This window comes from Seriola aureovittata, chromosome 14, assembly GCF_021018895.1.
Source record: "Seriola aureovittata isolate HTS-2021-v1 ecotype China chromosome 14, ASM2101889v1, whole genome shotgun sequence".
Taxonomy (NCBI): Eukaryota; Metazoa; Chordata; class Actinopteri; order Carangiformes; family Carangidae; genus Seriola; species Seriola aureovittata.
This window is the reverse complement of record NC_079377.1, coordinates 25362649-25370190: the sequence shown is the minus strand read 5'-3', so window position 1 is coordinate 25370190 and position 7542 is coordinate 25362649.

The window sequence follows — 7542 nt, the reverse complement described above, 5'->3', positions numbered from 1 at the left end:
ATGCAGTCTATGAAGCTGCTCTGGTTTCTCGACTGCTTGGGAACTGCAGGGAAGAGGAGGAGTGCTTCCAATACACTGAGCCTCACCTCCATTACAAGCAATTAAACTACTTTCATTACCTGTATCGTTATTACTAAAGGAGGCAGAGGGAGGGAGAGATAGAGAGTCGTCGGTAATGAAGTTTTGTACTAAGGGCGTGGCTGTAACAAAGGCAAAAGCCTGAAAAATTATTTCAAAAAAGAGAAAGATAGTCCATCTCTCTGTAACAGAATTAAAATTGCACTTAATTATAATTTGTATTTGTAAATTTTATTTATTATATACCTTTGTTTAAATACAGTTATATTTGCATGACAGTTAATGACTTTTGTGTTGTCTTCCGTATGTGTTGTTCTTTGTTATATTGCTTGTCTGTGCTTTGTTTTTACTTTTGCCACTAGATGGCAATGTTTTGCTTTTTACATATTAATTTTCAGAGTTTTAATGAAATTTCCTGATTATAATTGATGTACACTGTAAAAAAAACAATCGTAAAAAAACAGGTCAAATAACTGGCAATAGCGGCTGTCAAACAAAAACCATAAAATTAAAGTAAAATATCCTATATCAGATATAGTGTAAAAACAATAAATTTAGGGGAAGTTTCATCAAATTTTCTACAAAGGAAAAACTGTTATTTTACAGATTTCTCCTAATTTATGATGATCAAACACCTGTGTCGTTTTTATGACTTTTTATACCTTTTTATGCTTTACTATACTATTTCCTTTTTATACCTTACTATACTATGTTGTTTGCATGCCTTTAATGCCTTACTATGCTTTGACGTTTTTATGACTTTTTAAAACTCACTATACTATGTCATTTTTTTGTTTTTTTATGCCTAACTATACTATGTCGTTTTTATTCCTTACTATACTATGTAGTATTGATGACTTTTAATAGATTACTAAACTGTCGTTTTTTATTACTTTTTATACCTCACTATACTATGACATTTTTTAATTTTTATGCCTTACTATAACGTGACATTTTTTTGTCTTTTTGTGCCTTACTATACTATGTCATTTTTTTGTGTTTTTGTGCCTTACTATACTATGTTGATTTTATGCCTTACTATATGATGTGGTTTTAATGACTTTTTATGCCTTACTATACTATGTCGTTTTTTTTGTCTTTTTATACCTCACTATATTATGTCATTTTTTGGTCTTTTTGTGCCTTACTATATACTATGACGTTTTTATGACTTTTTATGCCTTATTATACTTTGACGGTTTTTTTTGTCTTTTTATCCCTTACTATACTATGATGTTTTTTTTGCCTTTTTGTGCCTTACTATACTATGTCATTTTAATTACTTTTTATGCCTTATTGAACTATGTTGTCTTTATGCCTTTTTATGCGTCATTATACTATGACGTTTTTTTGTCTTTTTGTGCCTTACTATAGTATGTCGTTTTGATGACTTTTTATGCCTTACTATACTATGTCGTTTTTATGCCTTACTATACTATGTCGTTTTTATGCCGTACTATACAATGTTGATTTTATGCCTTACTATACGATGTGGTTTTAATGACTTTTTATGCCTTACTATACTATGTCTTTTTTTTTTGTCTTTTTGTGCCTTACTATATTATGCCATTTTTATGAATTTTTATGCCTTACTATAAAATTCCTTCTTGTTCCTTACTATATCATTTTGTTTTTAATGCCTTTTTATGCATTACTATATTATGTCCTTTTTATTCCTTACTATACTATGTCCTTTTTATTCCTTACTATACTATGTCCTTTTAATTACTTTTTATGCCTTACTATACTATGTCGCTTATATTCCTTACTATACTATGTCATTTTTTTGTTTTTTTGTGCCTTATTATACTGTGACGTTTTTATAACTTTTTATGCCTTACTATACTATGTTGCTTATATTCCTTACTATACTATAACATTTTTTGTGTTTTTGTGCCTTACTATCTATGACGTTTTTTTGTCTTTTTGTGCCTTACTATACTATGTCATTTTTTGTCTTTTTGTGCCTTACTATACTTTGTCGTTTTTTTTGTCTTTTTATGCCTTACTGTACTATGTTATTATGCCTTGCTATACAATGTCGTTTTAATGACTTTTTATGCCTTGCTATACTTTGTCATTTTTTTGTCTTTTTATGCCTTACTATTCTTTGTTGTTTTTTTTGTCTTTTTATGCCTTAGTATACTATGACGTTTTTTTGTCTTTTTTTACCTTACTATACTATGGCATTTTTATGACTTTCTATGCCTTGCTATACTATGTCGTTTTTATCAATTTTTATGCCTTACTATACTATGGCGTTTTTATGACTTTTTATGCCTTGCTATACAATGTCCTTTTAATTACTTTTTATGCCTTACTATACTATGTCGCTTTTATGCCTTACTATACTATGACGTTTTTTTGTCTTTTTGTGCCTTACTATACTTTGTCGTTTTTTTGTCTTTTTATGCCTGACTATACTGTGACGTTTTTTGATGACTTTTTATGCCTTGCTATACTATGTCGTTTTTATGAATTTTTATGCCTTACTATAAAATTCCTTTTTGTTTCTTACTATAGCATTTTGTTTTTATGCCTTTATATGCATTACTATACTATGTCCTTTTTATTCCTTATTATACTATGTCCTTTTAATCACTTTTTATGCCTTACTATACTATGTCGCTTTTATGCCTTACTATACTATGTTGTTTTTTTTGTCTTTTTTTGCCTTACTATACTATGGCATTTTTATGACTTTCTATGCCTTGCTATACTATGTCGTTTTTATCAATTTTTATGCCTTACTATACTATGGCGTTTTTATGACTTTTTATGCCTTGCTATACAATGTCCTTTTAATTACTTTTTATGCCTTACTATACTATGTCGCTTTTATGCCTTACTATACTATGACGTTTTTTTGTCTTTTTGTGCCTTACTATACTTTGTCGTTTTTTTGTCTTTTTATGCCTGACTATACTGTGACGTTTTTTGATGACTTTTTATGCCTTGCTATACTATGTCGTTTTTATGAATTTTTATGCCTTACTATAAAATTCCTTTTTGTTTCTTACTATAGCATTTTGTTTTTATGCCTTTATATGCATTACTATACTATGTCCTTTTTATTCCTTATTATACTATGTCCTTTTAATCACTTTTTATGCCTTACTATACTATGTCGCTTTTATTGTCTTTTTTTGCCTTACTATACTATGTTGTTTTTTTTGTCTTTTTTTGCCTTACTATACTATGGCGTTTTAATGACTTTTTATGCCTTGCTATACTATGTCGTTTTTATGCCTTACTATACTATGGCGTTTTTATTACTTTCTATGCTTTACTATACTATGTCGTTTTTATGCCTTACTATACAATGTCGTTTTAATGACGTTTTATGCCTTGCTATACTATGACGTTTTTTTTGTTTTTTTGTGCCTTACTATACTTTGTCGTTTTTTTTGTCTTTTTATGCCTTACTATACTATGACGTTTTTTTGTCTTTTTGTGCCTTACTATACTATGACGTTTTTTTTGTCTTTTTGTGCCTTACTATACTATGGCGTTTTTATGCCTTACTATACAATGTCGTTTTAATGACTTTTTATGCCTTGCTATACTTTGTCATTTTTTTGTCTTTTTATGCCTTACTATACTATGACATTTTTTTTGTTTTTTTGTGCCTTACTATACTTTGTAGTTTTTTTTTTGTCTTTTTGTGCCTTACTATACTATGACGTTTTTTTTGTTTTTTTGTGCCTTACTATACTTTGTCGTTTTTTTTGTCTTTTTATGCCTTACTATACTATGACGTTTTTTGTCTTTTTGTGCCTTACTATACTATGTTGTTTTTATGCCTTACTATACGATGACATTTTTATGACTTTTTATGCCTTGCTATACTATGTCCTTTTAATGACTTTTTTATGACTTTTTATGCCTTACTATACTGCCGCATTTATGCCTTACTATACTATGACGTTTTTGTCTTTTTGTGCCTTACTATACTTTGTTATTTTTTTTTCTTTTTATGCCTTACTATACTATGACGTTTTTTTGTCTTTTTGTGCCTTACTATACTTTGTCGTTTTTTTTGCCTTTTTATGCCTTACTATACTATGACTTTTTTTGTCTTTTTGTGCCTTACTATACTATGTTGTTTTTATGCCTTACTATACGATGACATTTTTATGACTTTTTATGCCTTGCTATACTATGTCGTTTTTATCAATTTTTATGCCTTACTATACCATGGCATTTTTATGACTTTCTATGCCTTGCTATACTATGTCGTTTTTATGCCTTACTATACTATGAGGTTTTTTTTGTCTTTTTGTGCCTTACTATACTTTGTCGTTTTTTTTGTGTTTTTATGCCTTACTATACTATGGCGTTTTTATGCCTTACTATACTATGGCGTTTTTATTACTTTTTATACCTCACTATACTATGACATTTTTTAATTTTTATGCCTTACTATAATATGACATTTTTTTGTTTTTTTGTGCCATACTATACTTTGTCGTTTTTTTGTCTTTTTATGCCTTACTATACTATGACGTTTTTTTGTCTTTTTGTGCCTTACTATACTATGACGTTTTTTTGTCTTTTTGTGCCTTACTATACTATGGCGTTTTTATGCCTTACTATACAATGTCGTTTTAATGACTTTTTATGCCTTGCTATACTTTGTCATTTTTTTTGTCTTTTTATGCCTTACTATACTATGACATTTTTTTGTTTTTTTGTGCCATACTATACTTTGTAGTTTTTTTTTGTCTTTTTGTGCCTTACTATACTATGACGTTTTTTTTGTTTTTTTGTGCCTTACTATACTTTGTCGTTTTTTTTGTCTTTTTATGGCTTACTATACTATGACTTTTTTTGTCTTTTTGTGCCTTACTATACTATGTTGTTTTTATGCCTTACTATACGATGACATTTTTATGACTTTTTATGCCTTGCTATACTATGTCGTTTTTATCAATTTTTATGCCTTACTATACCATGGCATTTTTATGACTTTCTATGCCTTGCTATACTATGTCGTTTTTATGCCTTCCTATACTATGAAGGTTTTCTTTGTCTTTTTGTGCCTTACTATACTTTGTCGTTTTTTTTGTGTTTTTATGCCTACTATACTATGACGTTTTTTGTTTTTTTTTTGTGCCTTACTATACTTTGTCGTTTTTTTTGTCTTTTTATGCCTTACTATACTATGAGGTTTTTTACTATGACATTTTTATGACTTTTTATGCCTTACAATACTATGACATTTTTATGACTTTTTATGCCTTACTATAATATGACATTTTTTGCCTTACTATACTATGACATTTTTATGACTTTTTATGCCTTACTATACTATGACATTTTTTTTGTCTTTTTATGCCTCACTATACTTTGTCGTTTTTTTTGTCTTTTTATGCCTTACTATACTATGGTGTTTTTATGACTTTCTATGCCTTGCTATACTATGACGTTTTTATGCCTTGCTATACTATGACGTTTTTATGCCTTACTATACTATGTCGTTTTAATGACTTTTTATGCCTTGCTATACTTTGTCTTTTTTTTAAATCTTTTTATGCCTTACTATACTATGACGTTTTTTTTGTCTTTTTATGCCTCACTTTAATTTGTCGTTTTTTTTGTCTTTTTATGCCTTACTATACTATGGCGTTTTTATGACTTTCTATGCATTGCTATACTATGACGTTTTTATGACTTTTTGTGCCTTACTATACTATCTTTTTTTTTTTGTCTTTTTATGCCTTACTATACTATGGCGTTTTTATTACTTTCTATGCCTTATTATACTATGGCGTTTTTATGCCTTACTATACAATGTCGTTTTAATGACTTTTTATGCCTTGCTATACTTTGTCATTTTTTTTTGTCTTTTTATGCCTTACAATACTATGACATTTTTATGACTTTTTATGCCTTACTATAATATGACATTTTTATGACTTTCTATGCCTTACTATACTATGACATTTTTATGACTTTTTATGCCTTACTATACTATGACATTTTTATGACTTTTTATGCCTTACTATAATATGACATTTTTTGCCTTACTATACTATGACATTTTTATGACTTTTTATGCCTTACTATACTATGACATTTTTATGACATTTTATTCCTTACTATAATATGACATTTTTTGCCTTACTATACTATGACATTTTTATGACTTTTTATGCCTTACTATACTATGACATTTTTATGACTTTTTATGCCTTACTATAATATGACATTTTTTGCCTTACTATACTATGTTTTTTTTTTTGTCTTTTTATGCCTTACTATACTATGGCGTTTTTATTACTTCCTATGCCTTATTATACTATGGCGTTTTTATGCCTTACTATACAATGTCATTTTAATGACTTTTTATGCCTTGCTATACTTTGTCATTTTTTTTTGTCTTTTTATGCCTTATAATACTATGACATTTTTATGACTTTTTATGCCTTACTATAATATGACATTTTTTGCCTTACTATACTATGACATTTTTATGACTTTTTATGCCTTACTATACTATGACATTTTTATGACTTTTTATGCCTTACTATAATATGACATTTTTTTGCCTTACTATACTATGTTTTTTTTTTTGTCTTTTTATGCCTTACTATACTATGGCGTTTTTATTACTTCCTATGCCTTATTATACTATGGCGTTTTTATGCCTTACTATACAATGTCGTTTTAATGACTTTTTATGCCTTGCTATACTATGACATTTTTATGACTTTTTATGCCTTACTATAATATGACATGTTTTGCCTTACTATACTATGACATTTTTATGACTTTTTATGCCTTACTATACTATGACATTTTTATGACATTTTATTCCTTACTATAATATGACATTTTTTGCCTTACTATACTATGACATTTTTATGACTTTTTATGCCTTACTATACTATGACATTTTTATGACTTTTTATGCCTTACTATAATATGACATTTTTTGCCTTACTATACTATGTTTTTTTTTTTGTCTTTTTATGCCTTACTATACTATGGCGTTTTAATGACTTTTTATGCCTTGCTATACTTTGTCATTTTTTTTTGTCTTTTTATGCCTTATAATACTATGACATTTTTATGACTTTTTATGCCTTACAATACTATGACATTTTTATGACTTTTTATGCCTTACTATAATATGACATTTTTTGCCTTACTATACTATGACATTTTTATGACTTTTTATGCCTTACTATACTATGACATTTTTATGACATTTTATTCCTTACTATAATATGACATTTTTTGCCTTACTATACTATGACATTTTTATGACTTTTTATGCCTTACTATACTATGACATTTTTATGACTTTTTATGCCTTACTATAATATGACATTTTTTGCCTTACTATACTATGACATTTTTATGACTTTTTATGCCTTACTATACTATGACATTTTTATGACATTTTATTCCTTACTATAATATGACATTTTTTGCCTTGCTATACTATGTCGTTTTTAT